The sequence below is a fragment of the Symsagittifera roscoffensis genome, chromosome 2, assembly GCF_963678635.1.
Source record: "Symsagittifera roscoffensis chromosome 2, txSymRosc1.1, whole genome shotgun sequence".
Lineage (NCBI taxonomy): Eukaryota > Metazoa > Xenacoelomorpha > Acoela > Convolutidae > Symsagittifera > Symsagittifera roscoffensis.
Window position 1 is genome coordinate 71,640,752 of NC_087063.1, and position 19,088 is coordinate 71,659,839.

Consider the following 19,088-nt stretch of genomic DNA (forward strand, 5'->3'; position numbering starts at 1 on the left):
TCATGCCCACATTTTTCAATTACCCATTCTAGAAAAATATACGAAAAATTTAGTTTAAAGTTGTTTTCTTTTTTTTTGTCAAAAACTTTCCCCATTTACGAATTTCTTTGTGGTCGAGATTGGGCCGGAAGCTTTCAAGAGACCCCTGTTAACCCATCGTAATGCAATCACGACAGGATGGAAGAGAGTGGGTAAAATGTCTAGAGACAATACCAAGGCGAGGGAATCGATACTAGAGGAGGACCTGGCGAAGAACGTGAGCTTGAGCCTGCACAACTCCTTTTGTTTGAACCGGGAATCTAGGGTGAAGGCACTACCCAACCAAGCAAAGAGGTTGCAAGAGCAAAGAGAATGGATGCGATCCTACGAGCAGCTGAAGGCTTGGGAGGAGATTGTGATTAGCTCCGATGATGAAGAGGAACTGTTGAGACAGTTTGCCGTATCTAGTACTTCAGGGTGCAGTACCTCCAAGGCGAAGAGTGCGAGATGAGCAGGTGGCTCGAATGGATCTTGAGTCTTGAGAGGGAAAGGGGGGCTTGAGCGTGGATCCGGGTGAAACTTGGATTCACGAAAAAGAAGTTTTAACAAAGCAAATATTGTTATTAATATACTATATTTATTATATAAATCAAAATGCTGCATGACAATTTCCTGATTGAATAGGACAAAAGAAATTTTAAATGATTGGCTTGGAAAGCAAGAATTCAAAGGTGCAGGTGTGTGCAGATTTTGATTGCTGTTTAGCGATAGTGTGAAAATTTTACATGGCTGTGAATTTTGGTTAATGGATTTGGTAGTGAAAGCAGTGACGTTGACTTAGCCTTCCACGTAGCTTACAGCAAAGGCGGTTCTGCATCATTAAGGTTGGTTTCTCGTTCAATTGCTTCTTTTATAGTCGGCTGTTTTGGCCTTAGTATATTGACAGAAAATCCGCACTTTCCGAAATTCCAAATTTATACAAATTTGTCTTTGCACTTTCCATTTTATTGCATGCGGTTCCGGATGCATTTCGGTTGTTTTTCAACTTATTCGATGTCGGTTTTATTTCTGTCGTCCTAATTGCCTGATATATAGTTTTTTATTTCATTACAGTCGTATCGGTTGTTGTGTTTCAATACAGACAAAATGTTTCATTTTCTGTATGCATATCATGTTAGTTTGGTATTGCTATTTCTCTCAATAAATCAATTTAAAACTACAAAAAGTCGTAGAACTATAGAGGCACTGAAGAGACTAGTTGAAAAGAGACTGACCTCTATTTTTGCGATATTTTAGCCAGTATTGCCACTCATGCCCACATTTTTCAATTACCCATTCTAGAAAAATATACGAAAAATTTAGTTTAAAGTTGTTTTCTTTTTTTTTGTCAAAAATTTTCCCCATTTACGAATTTCTTTGTGGTCAGAATTTTTTATTAGTTGAATATTCTGTGCTATTTGCACAGTAATTGGCTATTCTTCTTTGGTTTTACATTTGAAAGCTTTGTTTTTTGTTTTTTTTTCAGGCAAAGTTCTAAAAATTTTCAGGTTCAAATATATATTCTTTTTTGCGGTTTGACTTTCGATTTCTTTCTAAATTCAAATCTAGTTTCGAAAACGGGAATTTAATTATCAGGTTTCCCAGCCAAATAAAAACTTCACCTATTGATCCAGTTTTCTCAAATTGAGTCAGTTTTATCAGAAAAGAGTCAATCATAAATTCTAGAAATTCAAAGAGCTTTACGGCTATCTATTTTTTTATCGGAAGTTCGAAGCTAGAGCTTTAAAAAATAAGTGCGTATTTTTTATGTTTAATTGCGTTCATTGACTCTTTTTACCCAAGTTTTCAAAGCGGTTTCGTTTTTATACCAGTGATCAGGGGACGGATTCAGCGATAGTGAGGAGACGCCAACCCCTTCAGAGATTCGACCCGCTCGCCGCTGAAAGGCCTATTTGGTACCTTTTTACGACAGAAATCTTGGCTGGCCGACCCCCATTTGTTTCTAAAAGTGCGATTAAAAAAAATATACGACCCCTGCGAGTGATTGTTTAGGCCTTTTTTGTTATCACGAGTTTTCATTTTTTTGAAGCTCTCTTTTCCATGCATTTTAACCTTTTCGAGAAGCAAGGGATTTTCATTTTTTCTCGTAACAACTTTGTTCACAGGATGACTGAAATTGGTGTTCACCATCTGTACTTTCGTAAACCAACAAACAATTTTTGAGCATGTGCATGTCTGCATTTCAAGTGCACGTTGTATTTGAAACTTGTTTTTGATGTTGGTTGTAAAATTAACAACTCCGATTTTAGTTTGTCCGTTTATATTCTTTTTTGTTTGCTCTTCTTTTACTTTTTTGTTTCTCTTGATTTACAAGATATCAACTTACAGGATTCTTTTTGAGTCGTTTGAGAAGCAAAAAAGGTGTTATCTAAACATTTTTGAGAGCGATTTAAAGCAATTTGAGTTTTCGTATAAAAATAATTTCTTTCGGCGCAACGTGTGTATGCTCAAAAACATCGGCTTTGTTAAAGCCTTGAAGTTTTGTTCAGATTTTTTTTAACTTTCAATTGTTTTATTTTTTGGCTTATTTTCTTGAAAAAAATTCACGACAAATGTAGGAAACTTATTTGTAGATAAATTTTTTGATCTTTTTTTAAACATTTTTTCTTAGTTTTTCTGTCGCTTTCATTTCTATTTTCGTCGATTAGTTTGTCTTACTATGTATGTTTTATATCGCAGGTAGTTTGAAGTTTCCTTTCGCCTCCGTTTGTAAATTTTCTAAAGATGCAGGTAATTCAGTTACAAGAGATCGTTTTTTTTTCGAGTTTTTCAAGTTTATTTTTTTATTTTCGATTCGTTAGTTCATCTGCAAGTTGTGAAATTCATTCAATTGTATCACAAAAAGCGCGAAGCTCTGCTTCGCATGTGTATTCTATTTTAGCACAATTAAATCGAAGCAATAGCTAAAGTAGAAATGATTAAAAATTGAGTGAATTTTTGAACTCAAAACCAATTCGCGAGAATTTAAAGCTTAGCTAGATCTTCAAATGTCTTTCCCTTATATGAAAAGGAACTGAAAAGTTACCGAGTCGAAATATAAAATGTCTGACAATTCAAAAATCCCTTTGTTAGTTTTTAATGTCTGAGATAAATTTCGTTTTTATAGCTGAGTAATTTCGAAAGTTCCTCTAAATGAGGAAAAAAAGTTAGGTGAGGGAGTACCCAATGTCGGAAGAATTTAATGTTTAATTATGAATCCAAGAATTGATTTTTGTTTGCGCTTTTTAGAAAGCTACAAAAAAGCTTTTCGCCCTAGGCTTGATTGGCACACCAGAAATACCTCCAAAACCAAATTTTTGTTTTCATGCAGCCAGATGAATTTCGAAAGTTCCTCTAAATGAGGAAAGAAAGTTTGTTGAAGGGGTACCCAATGTCGGAAGAATTTAATGTTTAATTATGAATCCAAGAATTGATTTTTGTTTGCGCTTTTTAGAAAGCTACAAAAAAGATTTTCGCCCTAGGCTTGATTGGCACACCAGAAATACCTCCAAAACCAAATTTTTGTTTTCATGCAGCCAGATTTTCTTAAAATTGCGAGAGCAAGTGTCTTGTATTCGCTAACAAAATTTTTTTTATCAAAAATTTTCTCAAATCTGCTACTTTCTCACTTTTGATGTTATGTGCAAGTACATGCGGCAATGCTCGTTTTCTAGAAAATTCAATGACGGCTCGTTCATTTGACGTTTTAATGAAGTTTTCAATGAAACATGATGAAAACTTGTCGGTTTTTTTGAAATTCGTGGCTTCGGCACAAATGTTTTCGCTTCTTCGCCTTTTTCAAATGTCAACTATATCTTGTACATCGTGTCCAAATGACTCTACCTTGCTTGAATAACGAACTAAGTAAGGGTGAATGACAAGGAGACGGGTCTGATCTAGACAGTGAACTTAACGAGCAAATTAAAAGCGTTTTTGTGAGTAATTGAATGAATTAAGCGATAGACGAATAATTTTTTCACAATTTGCTCGCCTCAAATCGAACGCAAAAAAGGCTAAATGCTGTAATTAAACGTGAATCAATATTCGGCTTTGTTTGCTTTACTGATGCTTACTCTCATAATTAGCAATCAAGTTCACTGGACCCGTCTCTTTTTCTTTCACCGTAAGTAACTTTTTGAATAGAATCATATCAAAAAAACTAGTCGCAATTTTTTCTGATTAGTTGTTTTTGTTTCAGTTTTTATCGGCCCAATTTTTCCATGGTTTTGAAATGCCAACTGTTATCTAATATAGCGTGGTCTTTACAGAGCTGTATAGCTAATGATTAGTCGCTAATTATATTAGTTCTAGGTGCTTTATTCCAGACTTGATTTCTTTGCTTATCTGTTTTGGCGATTTTTTGATACAATCTGAAGGATATTAATGTCCCAAAGATCGAATTTTCCTTAATTAAGTTGGGTTTGAATGTTAACACCTGCGAGAGCAACTGTCTTGTGATCGGGAACAAGACTTTTTTCACGTAAATATCTTTTCTCACAAATTTGTTAGAAATTGAGCTTGCTTTCTTGATAAACGTAACAACTTTCAGTCTCCTTCTCACTTGGTCTAGAGGTAACGCGGTTGATGTCTGGAGGTCCCACTTGGTCTAGACATAACAATGTTTTAGGTTGAGGTTCCGATGTAATTTTTTTTTTAAATTTCAATGTTCATATACCTTTCGGTTTTATAGCCGCTGGGTAAATGCTGAAAGCTTATTCATGGTGGTAGTTGTAATTCTCATTATTTTTTTGAAATTGAATTTTTCATTCATCCAAAAACATTTTCTGTTCGCCGCCTTAAAAAGCTACTCTTGCGTTGTATCGCAAGTGATACAAAACTCTGCTTCGCCTGTGTTGAAAAATGCTGTTGTGAATACTCTCGTTGAGTGGGAAGGAGCTATGGCGTAGGCTGGGTATTTACCATCTCAACGTACTTGGGTCAAGTGTGGTATCATATTAAAGCCGTTGCAGTCATCATTGAGATTGATTGGAAAATATTTCAAAAAGTTGTTTGAGTGCTAAGAAAAATGGGTCTGAGTTTTTCCGTGAGCAGACTATTCAGACTGCAGAAACTTAAGGCGAAATTTGATGACTAAACGTGACCTGAACTCGCAGTTTGATTTGCAACAGTTTTTACGTTAATTTCCAGTGTTCTTATTCAATTGCCTTGCAAAGGAGTTAGAAAAAAAATTGAAAACACTTGATAATTTTTATGATATATATTCGATTTTGTTGTTTAATATTACTTTTTTTGAGTTTCCCTTCTTAATCACCGTGACCGGAATATTCTGCGTTTTCACAGCATTCGTCAACTACGCCAAAATGTTTGCGTCAGGGAGTTGGTAACGCAACCATTATAGGTCTCCCTTCATAATAGTAAAATAACAATGTAGGGAGGCTATAGTTTTTTTACTACTCGGTTTTTCAAAGTTCAATTTCATTTACTATAAGTAAGTTAAATAGGAATGTTCCCCAATCACAAATCTACAAAAAGCGCGAAGGCACGTGAATGAGTTTTAGTCTCGAATGTGCATCCCTTATATAGCATTTGCGTCAAATATTTACTCAAAACCAACATTTAATCATTTGCAAAATATTTTCAACCAATATATCTTTATGCTGTACTGATATATGCTACTAAAACCGAATAAGTGAAAATTGCAAAACAACAAAAGCTGGTACTTTGAAATTGCTTTAATTTACGAAAAGCAGACTGTAAACACTAAAAGACAATATTTTGTTGTTAGGTAGTTGCAAATAAATAAACTATTGAAATTAATGACGAAAATCATTAGGAGGCATCACTCATGCTTTCTAATCAATGAAATAATCATTGATAACCAACGGAGTAATCATTCTCAAATTCAAGTTACAAAAGACAGAAAAAATAACGAGCCAAAAAAAACTGAAAAATAGGTTTCGTTCAATATTTAATCATTTAATCTTAGAATTAAAAAATTAATTGAGACTTTATTGAATTTTCTTAACAGTCAACTAAATTCAATTCGAAACTAAATTCAATTCGAAATGCAAAAAACGAGTTTTTGCTTTTTCTGTTATTTGATCATTGGACTTTGGTGTTTTCAAAGATGGGATTTTTTTTATTGTTTTGTTTTATGTAAATAATAATCGTCTATTCCCTTCTTGAAAATGAATTTGATTATTTATTATAAGTGGATTTAAATCTATAGATTTTCCAGTGGAATGAAAAATTGTTTGATCCAGTTTTCTCAAATTGATCTAACGTTATGAAAAAAGTGCCAGTCATAAAACTTTCTGGAAATTCAAAGAGTATTATGTGATTTAATTTTTTCTTTGAAATTCAAAACTTAATAAAAATGTAAAATATTTTAAATTGTTCGAAAATGTTTAAAAACAAGTCAATCATGTTTTTCCGATTTCCTTGTTTTTGTCCACGCTTTTCCAATACCATGTTGGCTATGTTTGTTTCAGGAGATTGCAGCAGCTAATGGTGAACGAAAACAGCCTATTCAAAAGTACATATCTGATCTCTGGGGCTAAAGTGCCCCTCATCACTTTCGAGCATCGGGTACTGCAGGTGTTCGGCGACATCACAACTACTCAAAACGACCATCCTTTTGTACAGTCGAAAATGAGTTACTTTTATTCTCTATTCAATCCATCTATTGTGCCAGTATTCGCAATTATTAAGCAAATCTTACAGAAGTTTAAAATAACAGCCTCCTACAAGCCCGGTTATCTGACTACATTTCAAATCAGTGTCATTTACTTCTGTTATTTGATGCACAAAAAAGTTATTCCTCCGTTTAATGAAGTATTATCGCTTTTTAAAAATCGTGATTTGGGAGACATTTTACCATGTCAGATGGAGAATTTCACAGCTGCTCGAATAGAAACAGAGGATTTGTTCTATGGATTTTTTGAATTTATTGCCGAGTTTGATTTTGAGAGCAAAAAAATTGACGCTAGCACAGGTACTGTAAGATCAAAATCGTTTTTGGATGCTAATAAAACCAGCGCATTGATTGTTGCGAATCCCCTTGACGTTGACCATAACGTATGTCGTTCAGCTTCCAAGTCGAATTTGGAAGATTTTCAAAAGGTTTCGAAGATTATCGCAGAGAGGCCGTGTCATAGCTTAGATGATTACATGAATCTGCCTTCGTTGAAAACGATAAACAACCAGGAATCAAACAATAGAGGTGCCGCAAAGTTGATTGATCGAGTTAAAAACTCATTTAAACTGAAATTTTGAAATACAGTATTGAAATACAATTTTTCTATTCATTCAACGATTCATAAACCAGGAATTTTTAAAAAGAAAATCATCATCGCCATCAGATGTCCTTTTTACAGTACAAGTTATGTTACTGAAACTTTTGCTTTCTGTTTATTATACACAAATTGATTAATTAAGAGTCAACCACTTGAATGAGTCTGACACATGTCTCGCAATCTTCAAACTTCTTCACCGGAATATAGACTTTTTCTGGTTAACAATTTAATTAACAGAATAACTCGGTTTCTTGGTCCATAATAAAGTCAAATTTGTAACCGTCTCCGGCACCCTTAGTCTGGAGGTAACGAATACGCCTGGGACGGCAAAGGTACTGGGTTCGAAGCTGACCAGGACCTGTTTTTCTTTCAAATGAGAATTGTTGACTTGGTATTTGTCTGCTCATGTTTTGTCGACTTAGTTGCGATATCTTAGTTTTTTTGCTGCATGCATTTTTCATTGTATTTTTCAAATGTGTGTCTGAACATTTTTTCCGGAAATAGATCATCATTCCAGACAACATTTTGAGGTTTTTTTAGTCGTAGTTTGTTCAATTTTTCCCCCATTTTCTTTGGACTTAGTGGTTGTTCTCTCATCTCCTGTCTGCTAGCTTGCAATGTCATTTTTGTGGTATTGCAAGTGATTCGAAGCTCCGCTTTGCCTCCTTTTTTTCCAAATCGCCCTGTTTAAACTATTTTATAAGTTTTGACTATTAATGAACAGGTTAAGCAGAATTGATCCGGTCGTATCAAGTAAGCATTTATCAGAAGCAAGCTTAATACAGCAGGAGTAGAGTAGTTCTCATCTCGATTTGAATGATGTATCTTCAAAAAACTGCAATTTGAATTTGAAAGATTTTTTAAAGATGGTAATTTATTTATCTTTCTGATCTATCTTTCTGCTATTCAATTTCTCTTAATGAATTATACAACCGATTGAACGGTACACCGTTTGCAGTTGAATAACTAGCTTGAATAAGTTCGCAAATTATGAAAAAAATAATCCAAGCATGATTTCAACCAATAAAGAGTTAACATTTTCAATTGCTTTGTTAATTCCTACGCCTCCTCTAGAAAAGGTCTTCACCATCATAGTCCGCTTCCATTCCTTGAAGAGTGATAGTGAACCACTTTGATAAATGTGTGTCCCGTGCATCAGTAATAATGAGCATTTAAGTATAGTTCAGTATTCAATAGACATCGCTCGATCGTTTTCGACACTTTTCCACCGGAGTTATTCGCTTCACTTGCTTTAACTAGTTATATAGTTCTTTTGATATGAATGAAGCAAAAAAAATTGCATCACTCAGGGCAGTTTCTAGGTTGGTTGCAGGGCACTGAGCTAAGTAACAGAATAAACTTAACACCGACATGCTGTGTTTATAAAATCAGGTTTTAATTATTTGGAACTGTAATAGGATGTTTAAGTTCCCAATGTGTAATGTGTAATAATCTGTAAAAAACTGCCATTATGAAGATAATAAATTGAACTTATCCTGCTTTACATGGCGGTGCCCTGTCTTGTCCCTCCTTCCGCTGCCTTACGCTGCCCCGCATTGCCTTGCTCTGCACTGCCTTGTTTTGAGCAGCGCTGCCTTGCTTTGCCATTATGAAGATAATAATTTGAACTTATCCTGCTTTACCTGGCGGTGGCCTGTCTTGTCCCTCCTTCCGCTGCCCCGCATTGCCTTGCTCTGCACTGCCTTGTTTTGAGCAGCGCTGCATGGCTTTGCCATTATGAAGATAATAATTTGAACTTATCCTGCTTTACCTGGCGGTGCCCTGTCTTGTCCCTCCTTCCGCTGCCTTACGCTGCCCCGCATTGCCTTGCTCTGCACTGCCTTGTTTTGAGCAGCGCTGCCTTGCTTTGCCATTATGAAGATAATAATTTGAACTTATCCTGCTTTACCTGGCGGTGCCCTGTCTTGTCCCTCCTTCCGCTGCCTTACGCTGCCCCGCATTGCCTTGCTCTGCACTGCCTTGTTTTGAGCAGCGCTGCCTTGCTTTGCCATTATGAAGATAATAATTTGAACTTATCCTGCTTTACCTGGCGGTGGCCTGTCTTGTCCCTCCTTCCGCTGCCTTACGCTGCCCCGCATTGCCTTGCTCTGCACTGCCTTGTTTTGAGCAGCGCTGCCTTGCTTTGCGCTGACCTGTCTTGCCCCTTATTCCGCTGCCTTGTGTTGCGCTGCCCTGACTTGCGATGCGCTACCCTACGTTGCGCTACCCTGCCTTACTGTGCCCTGCGCTTCGCTGACTTGCCTTGCGCTGCCATGACTTGCATTGTCCTGCGCCGCCCTGCCTTGTTTTGCGCTGCTCTGCTGCTTTTAGGTGCAATACTCCTCCTTGCCTTGCCCCTACTTTCGTTCCCCTGTACTTCCCTGCCCTGTATTGCGCTGTTTTGCCTTTCCTTGCCTTGCGCTACCTTGCTTTGCGCTGCCATGCTCCTCATTGCCTTGCTCCGACCTGCCCCTCCTTGCCTTGTGCTGACCTGCTCTCCCTTGCCTTACGCTGCCCTCCCTGTCTACCTTTTGCCCTGTCCTGTATTACGCTGCCCTGTCCTTCTTTGCTTTGCGCTAAAAATTTCAAGACAATCTATCTAGATTTTTGACCTAGACTTTTCCAAGCTTGCTTCATCTTGAAATTTGAAGGTGTTAACTCAAAGCGATTTCTTAAATTTTAAGAGTGGTGAGATGATAAATATGGCTCCCAAAGCAGTTCAAAATGACTTTAAATTAAATATAAGATAACTAGAAGAAAGAAATAATGAAAAAAAAACGAACTTCTGATCAAAAGCCTCCTGTCATCTCTCCCCTATAACTAAGTGGAAAAATTGAAGACTTAACAGAAACTCAAGTGTTAAATTTCAAAAATTACCTTGATTGCTAAAAAATCTTCAAAGTTGAAAACAAAATGAAAATACAATTTTTAAAAATCTGACAATGAATAAAAATCACAAATGAAAAGATAAACTGAATACAACCGCATGCGAAAAAAATGCGCGCATTGATAGAAACAAATTATAAATGAATCAAGGGCAACCAATTGCTGCGCTAGAGTCACAGAAATCTCTTCGAGCACAGTAATTAAAACTTGAAAACAAAACCTGTTTTTCGAACAGTTTTCTTTTTTTTTTTCATTCCAAGGGGCCAAAAAAATGTTCGAAAATTTATTCGGTTTAGTAAAACAAAGTTCTGGCCTGATCAGAAAATTATTGCCCTTTTTGAGGCCTGTTCGTAGGCTGTATTCTCTCGAAATTAGACTTCGTCAATTTTTAAAATAAGTTCTGATTGTAGTTCGAATCACGACTGAAAGCGCTTTGATTTATCACTCGACCCAATGACTCGACTTTGTGGTACCTGCTTTTGCGTGAAAAAATACACACGAAGCAAATAAGCAGATAACTTCTAGAAAATTGGAACCAGGTGCATCCAAACTCTTGACCCTTACGCGATACTTACATACTGTTAATGTAGATAAAAATCAGTCAAGGTCAAAATTGGAAAAAAGCGATCTTATAACTTGTTAGAAAATTTTTATTCAAAGAATTTAGGAGTTTCTTGAAAAAAATTTCTTAGGTGCATTAGAACCAAAAATCTATGAAAACATGTTTACGCATCTAGAAAACGAAAAATAAATTATTTGTCCAAAATCAAGTTGAAACAAACTACATTCGTCAAGTTATTTTTAACTAGTTAGAAACAATTGATATCTAAACATTCAGTTAGTACATAAAGTTGAAAAGGATAGACGAAAGGCACATTGCACGCCTACTTAAGGTCTAACCGCTATTCAAATATATTTTGAGTTAATATTAGAAAAAAATCAGTGAATTCGATTTTTTTGGAGCTATTATCATCATTTTATGGAGATTTAGCTCAATTCAGTAGCATGCCGTCAGGTCAGGTTAATATCGATAATATTACACCATGTTTCAATAACGTCAATAATTCATGGACATCAAAAAAACACCAATAAAGCTGGACACCAGACAAAAAATATAGTACACGGTTGCAATTCCCTTGCTTATCACAAGGGTAAATATCTTTGATAAATAATAGTGAAGTGTCAGTAAATCCTTTGTTTTCCCTAATGAAATTTTTTGTACATCTCACGGATTCAAACATGTACCCGAAATTTCCCTTGATCTGCACTAAGTAGTAAAATCCAAAAAGTGACTCACGAAATATAATCTCTTGAATAACTCGCAACAAGTTGTTGCGAATCAATTCAAGTCATCCAAAAAAAACAATGTGTCAAAGTTACATTTCCTGAAAAATTTGATACTATGTCTAATCAATTTAAGCTATCAACTTAAATGGATGTTATCTAAATTCCAACGCTCGAGTCTTTTGCTTAAAAAAATCTAGCAAATGTCCACTACTTTTATCCATAAAAAGCTTGCTTCAGCCTTCAACGAATCAATTAATTCCGCTGAATTGGTTGAAAGCAAACTGAGTTGGTTCAAAGTTTCATCGCTTGAATAGTTTGATTCCAAACGCTTCAACATTTCGAGAACCAATGAGAGCTATCAAAACAAATTGAATTGTATCAAGTTGCCAGTAATTGACTTGCTTGCTCCAAAAAAAATTTGAATTAAGTGAGAAATTTTTCGCGGGTTGATTGTTCACACAATCAAAATAGCTCAATTATTTCATAGCTCCCTTTGATAGCTTCATAGCTCCCTTTACCATTTTTTAAAAATTTTCTGCCTAGCAAGCTTTCCCAAATGTATTGATGCCAGCAAACAACGTGCCTCATTAATTTTCAAGTTTAAGCACGCCAATGTAGGCAATCAGATTAAATTTAAGTTTGAAGTTTCATTGCTTGAATAGCTCCCTTCATAAATTTGTATTTCAATTTTGCTAAGGAATTCAAGCCATCAAAACTTGTTCAAAAATTTTCATTTTCCTGGCGTGATAGTTAGCTTCAAAAAGCTTATCCTTTTCGAAATCCATTGCAAGCTATGTTAAACAACATGGTATTTTCAAGTGTTCTTTTCTTCACTCGCTTGCTTCAAAAATTAACAATTTTTGCGAACCTTTTCAAGCCATCAATTTGAAGTTAAACCAAAAATTTCATTTTCAAATGGGCTTGATATTTAACATCAATTATATGAGCGTTGTCATAGCTCGTTATGACAACGCTGCTATAAGAGTTTTGATAATCTACAATGTTTTTATTAAACCTTTTCTTTATAATTATCGAATGTTTTCGAGAGTTTTAGAGTAATTTAGCGAACGATTTTTTCATGAAATTCTATGTGTGTTTATTTTGTGTTTATGGCTCAAGTCGATGTAGTTATTTTTTTTGAAATTGGGGCTTTTTAGCAGTTGTTTTTGAGTGTTAATATATTTTAGAATGCAAGCCTATATTTTTGTATCGCAAGTTCTGAGAATCTCAGCTTCTCTCTGTGATTTTGTGTACTAGATATCGTTTTTTTAAAGAGTCGTTTTTTATTTCAGGAGAGTCTTAAAATTTGTTCAGGCTCGAATTTAGTTTTTTGCAGTTTGACTTCTGATTTTCTAAGTTCAGTTCATTTCCTTTGTTAAGAGAAAGGCAAACGCAACTATCGAACAGCGAAAATGTGAAGTTCGCTGAAAACGTGATTGACTTCGAATTTCGAAAATAGAATTTATTTATCAGATTTCCCAACGAAACTAATTTACCTATCAAGTAATTTACCTATCAAGGGTTAATTTTAATCAAAAAAGTGTCATTCAATAATTGTTCTAAAATTTCAAAGAGATTTAAGGTCATATATTTTTTCTTGGAAGTTTGAACGTTGAGATTTTGCTGAAAAATAAGTCCAACTCTCGGCTGAAAGTTGAATTATGACTCTTCGGTTCCAAGTGAGCAAATGGCTTTTCGATAAGGTAGTGTATTGCCACTTGGTAGTGGAGTTTTTTCCCTTAATAATTTGTTCAAAGGATGACTGAAATTGGGTGCTCATCGAATCTGTATTTTTTTTTTCAACCGACAGACTTATTTTGAGCATGTCGACCTTTTAAATGTCCATTCTTATTTCATCGCTGAGCAGTGACCTATTTTGGTAGTAAATTTTAAAATTGAGCATCAATCTTATGGGTCTATAACTCAGCGCTATTCGAGTTTTTCTCTTATGGTAATAGGTGCAATGATTATGGCATAATGAATTTTCGGAAGCAATTTTCAGTCGCGAATTTCTGTTGAAGAACCGTAGGTGTGAGTCAAGCTTTGCTTTGGTATGTTTCTCGCCTGCCGCACCTCTCATTTTTTGTATTTCTAAAACAAAAAGCAATAAGTCTAAACATAGCTTGTGACAGACTCGATATGAAATGTCACACAGCCAGGTTTCAATCAAATACTATGAAAACATAAAAGCTGTAAGTTCAAATACTAAGCCCGGAATCAGACACTGTAATGAAGATTCGATACAAAAATTAATGCTTAGCGTGCAACAATGTACACTCTGCGAAACATTTTTGAGTTAAATTGATCATGCGAGAATTGTGGTAATGACATTGGCCGACTGGTGTTATTTAACAATCAATTTTGATTTCTTGATTTCATTTTGATGAGGTTTCATAAATTTTGGGCAATACCTTTTATGACCAGCTCATTTCCATCAAAATGATAAAAGACCAAATTCTACTTCTAACCAGAATTCGTTTGCTCAATTCACCTGTATTAGGTCATTTATGCTTTTGAATAGTTGTAAGCTGGAATATCTAGCTTTAAAAGCATGGTTGAAAAGCGAATGAAACAGAATGGTAGTGATGAAAGTAAACAAAAGAGAGTCTGTCACACACTTCAAAAAACACAACACTTGTTACCATTAAAATTCAGTGCCTATCCAGTTTCTTAAATTGGGCCGAAATGAAGCTAGAGTCTTCATATACTTGTACGTGGTGTATATAAACCCGAAATTCTTAACTGCGTCAAGTGAAGCATTTTTACATTCAAAAAAGCATATCCTCCAAGAATGACTTAAGACTGACAAAAGCTAAACAAAAAAGCATGATCAAATATTTTTTAAAATATTTTTACCAATGGCCACTGTTACCGAATAAGGAGTCCTAAGATAATAAATGACTAGCAAACTGTTTGTAGGTCTTTTCTTGTTTACAGTAGTCTCACCTGCAATCAGTTTAACTGTAAAAAATGGTTACGTCTTTAAAGGCCTCTATTTCTTTCTATAGTTTAAGCAAGTGTCGTGTTATCGGCAACTAGTCTTTTTCCCCGTAGAAAACCTTTCTTAAATATCTGTAAGAAATTGAAGTTGCTTTTTTGATAATGAATTACCTTTTTGACCTTAACATCTTCCAGGCTCCTTTTCACTTGGTCTAGAAGTAAAACGGTTGCCTTTGGAACCTTGGGTTTGGGGTTTGGTTCTCGGCCGGACCTTGATTTTTTTAAAAATGAATATGAAGTTTTTCTCGGAAAATATTATTTTCATTTTTTGTCGGCATGGAATTTTTTCGAACAGTTTTTGCTATAATTGTTACTTTTCCTATTATTCGGTCAATTTGCCGTTATTTTTTTTTCGATTAAATGGTTTCAACTTATGCTTTTTCTTTTAGCTTTTTTTTGTTATGGTCTAAGTATGCGTCTAAACAATTATTTCAGATTTATTAGCGACTCGGTAAATGAGATTAAGAATCTTTTTAATGCTGGTGGTTGTGTTTCTGGACTGTTTTTCTGAAATTAAGTTGTTAATTATTCGATATTAATATTCACTTTGGAGTTTTTTTCGGCTTCGTGATTTTCGTCTCCTTTTCTGTTTTCTTGCTTGCAACTCTACGCTTGCGTTGTATCGCAAGTGATGAGAAGTGCCGCTTCGCCTATGTGTGCTAATTTGGAAAATAACTACGCTGCGTTTCCTTTTTTTACTCGATCAATTTCTTACAGGTTAAAGGTCATTCGCACTATTGTACGATTTTTTCTATAATTTTTTTCCACAGAACTAGCAACCCTAATTGATGCTCAAAAAATCTTGTTACATGATGAAATGTGTTTGGACAGTTGCACTCAATGTCATTAATGCTTTTAAAATATGCCCGATTTGTTCTGAAGTATTTTTCTATCCAATCGACCCTGCCTTAACGTGTGGCAGGGTTTTCTTACCCTCGCGATTACCAAGGCTATTGCAACCGAGTGCTAGAATTGTCACGGAAGAAACTCTATTCAGAGGATTCTTTTTTTGCTGTTTGCTTTTGTAGGATATCAAGCTTCATCTTCTAATTGCACATGCTCCAATTGGAGCAAAGGTAACGTCCATGCTTGACCTGTACTTCTCGCCACAATTTCATGAAAAATCATTTCTTTGCACTATTGTGTCTGCTAATTCTTATTTTTTTTTCGTCTTTAGGTTTAATTACTACGGGAACTGACTCAAGAAAAGACAACTCTCAATTTCGGAAGAAAAAGACAACTCGAAAAATGAGACTTGAACGAAGTTTTCATTTAATCTAAATGTGAAATAAAGTAGCGGTGAAATGTAAAAGCCTTTGAAGCGTAATTTTTTTTTTGAAAAATGGCTTGTTACAGATCAAAATTAAATGAAAGAGCTTCGAGCTGCGAATTTAAATATTGTTTTGATAGTTTTTAAGCGTTTCTGATATCGTTAGTTGCAATTGTTCATAGTTAGGACCTTTGTAGGGCTTTTCTTCCAATTTCAACCGAATCAGGCGATGTTTGGCTAGACTTTGCTCCTTCTTATTTGCTGAATGAATTTTGATGCTGTTGAGGTGAGTTGAGCACATTACTAATTGAATAGTTCTATGCCATCGTTCGACCGAATTGTTATTTTGTAGCTTCCATTAAGCGAGTTGTCGAACTGATTCCATATGGGTGGTTTAAAATTAGGATCCTTTCATTAAATACCTCCTATATACTCTCCCACCAACGTTTTTTCTAAAGAAGTGAAATACGACTTGAGCTGCTTATTATCACTTGTTGTGGCGTGCAAAGCTTCTAGTGCAAGCTTCAAGTCAGTCACACTCAGGAATGAGAGCCAGCGCAATAAAGGATTTCACTTTCTCTTGTAATTTTTTGTCTTTTTGTAGTCAACCGCAAGCCAATTCTTAAGTTTTTCAGCAAATAGCCTGCGCAAAGTGAAAGAAGCACCCTTTTACAGACGTTGAGGGGTATTCGAATTTCAAAGCCGAAATTCCTCTTTGTTGAAAATCAATTACCTTCTCTGTCGGCTCTGATATTGGGTTCAGTTTACGCAGAATGGATTGCTTGTATTGCTGCTGAGTTTTCCATTGCAATATAAAATATACCATTTGTAGCTAGCGAGCTTTATTAATTACACCATGCAATATTTGGTAAAACAGCGTGGGGCGTTTTTTAAAATTGTGTCATCAGCATGCCATGGTGTATATTGCTTAAAAAGTCCTTTATTGATTCAGTAGTCAAAACAATAAGTCGGTCATTATCTCCCGGTTTCGAGTTATGGGCCAAAAAGTTTTACCCTTAGAGTTGTCTGAAGTTCCATGAGAATTGCGTTGACCCCCACGGTCTTTGGCACTACTTCAAAGTTTTCGCGTGGAATCGCACTAGTAATTGACGTATTTTTGTGCATGTTAATAACGCACTCCTCATTAACAGTACTCGTTACGGTTACGTTTTGATCGATGGATCGGGGATGTACTTGAGTGTTTTGTGCTCGCTCCTTTACTTTTTGGATGACAAAGTTTTTTTTACAATTAGATTTTGCCCCCGCAGGCATTGCAAACGGTTAGGAGCTTTTATTGAAATGATTTGTCAAAACTTCCAAGATTTTAAACTCCTATGTACGTTTAACGGTCATGCTTTTTACCATGTTTAAACCTATTTTTTTAAAACTTATTTTGAAAACTTGCAAACAATTATATAGATATGTTCTAAAATTACTTTCTCGATCCTAATTTTGCTCCTTGAATAATCGTCACATGTGATGACTTGTCATTTGGAAAGTCGTTATGAATAACACATTTTTTATTCCACTTTTTTTGCTAAATCGAACTTCATTGATTTTTTCATCTTCAAAGATCATGATTCGTTTTCCGCGCTTACTTGTACTGAATCGAAACACATTTTTCATACTAGTAGAAACAGATTAGAAATCAGAATGAAAATATTTTCTATTGCTAGCGATTAGTCAATAATTGCAATGAAGGTTTTGAACTCAATTTTTGGTGTTAAACGAACAAAAAGACTCATATCTCTCCGCAATAATTGTTTTGATTTAAATATTAATTAATAGGAAGTACTGCTAAGCGGGGGATTACGTGTCTTAGTTTAGGGGTAATTCTGGGATTTTTTTCGAGTTTGTTGCGAGTTACCGCATTTCGCGAGTTGTCTTAATTGCTAAGTTATACGAGCTGTTTTCTAAGAGTAATGAACGTAGTCAGCACTCTTATGTAGGTTCTGCTTTTTTTGTGTTTTTTTTTTAATAGGAAAAGTCAAACTTTGTTCACGCTTAATTTTGACTTTTTTGTGGTTTGACTTGTGATTTTTTTTAAAATTTACTGCATATCTATTGTTAAAAGGAAGGCAAACTCCACTATCGAACAGCAAAATTGAAAGGTCACGAAAAACGGGATTGACTTCTAATTTCGAAAATGGTAATTAATGATTAGATTTCCCAGCGAAATAAAAGTTTTACCTATTGATCCAGTTTTATCAGTTTGGGTTAAATTTAACAAACAAAAGTCAATCATAAATTGTTCTACAAATTCGAAGAGCTTAAAGGCGTACATTTATTTTTTTCTTCGGAATTCAAAAGTTGAAAATTTTTGAAAAAACCGGTCGGTTTCTTTTTTTTAGTTTTCTTGCGTTCATTACTCTTTTCAACTGTCAGTTGGCTAGGTTCTTACCTTCTAAGCACTTTCTACTGTTTTTAAGGTCTTTTTTGTGTCTTCTTCAGTGGTGCAGGTAACTTGAGTTCCAAGAAGTTATGCTGTTTTTTTATTATTTAGACATTCTAGTGTATTTTTTAACTCCTGCAACGCTTGTTGGTTATTGCCAGTTCAGTTCTTTTTTTCGATTGTAGTAAGCAGATTTCTTTCTGCACCTTTGTTTAAAATAATTTCTTCATAATAATGATTTTATTTCGCAAAAAAAAATTAATTCAAATTTAACTTCTTGGTTAAACATACATGCTGCTACAAATTGAAATTATTAACTGGCGTATAAGTGTAGTTCAAAAATGAATATAACAATACTTATATTTGGCTTCGAAATAATCTCGAAAATAACTATTAGATCTATCAATAAAAGTTGTTTTGTGTATGTCTTGCAAAAAAATTTTTGAGTTGAAATTTAAAATTTTGCTTTGAGTTTAATTTTTCTCAGTTTTACACTTCAGTTGTCCATATTGTTTCATGCAGATTGCTTGCCCCAATTTTTTCAGGATTCTGTTTTGTTTTAACCGTTTTTTAATTTTCTTAGTTACTCTGCAACAGATGCACTGTCTACCAATTTCGTTTGTCTCAAGATTCTTGTCAGGATATGCTGGGTAATGATTAGTTCGGCTGGTGAAACAAAAGATTTGAGAGGTAGATCTCATGCATAATCATTTTTTCCCACGAAAATAGCTCACTTTGATTCCCCATTTATTTTGCCTGTTTAATCTGTTTCTTCGAGAATTGGGTAGAATTTGAAGAAAAAAAGTTTTGAATTAAAAGATAAAAGTTGCAACAGCCATTCTGCTTCAACATTTATTCAGTTCAGCTGAAAAAAATACGATTTTTTTCCACTTACACTCCAAAGATACCTGCTTTTTTGCGGAAATTGTTTCTTTAAAATATAAATTGTCGAAACTTTTCTCTTACCTTAAAACAATAA

General features: G+C 34.9%; 1 protein-coding gene and 1 long non-coding RNA gene across 2 annotated transcripts in view; both read left to right on the top strand.

Moving 5' to 3' along the window:
* The window catches only part of LOC134840440 (DIS3-like exonuclease 2), a 62,725-nt gene that overhangs the window by 18,448 nt on the left and 25,189 nt on the right, over positions 1-19,088 (top strand). The window lies entirely within an intron of this gene.
* Positions 748-7,305, top strand: LOC134839221 (uncharacterized). The gene is made up of 2 exons (XR_010162371.1): positions 748-863; positions 6,471-7,305. It is a non-coding gene; the product is annotated as an uncharacterized LOC134839221 (long non-coding RNA).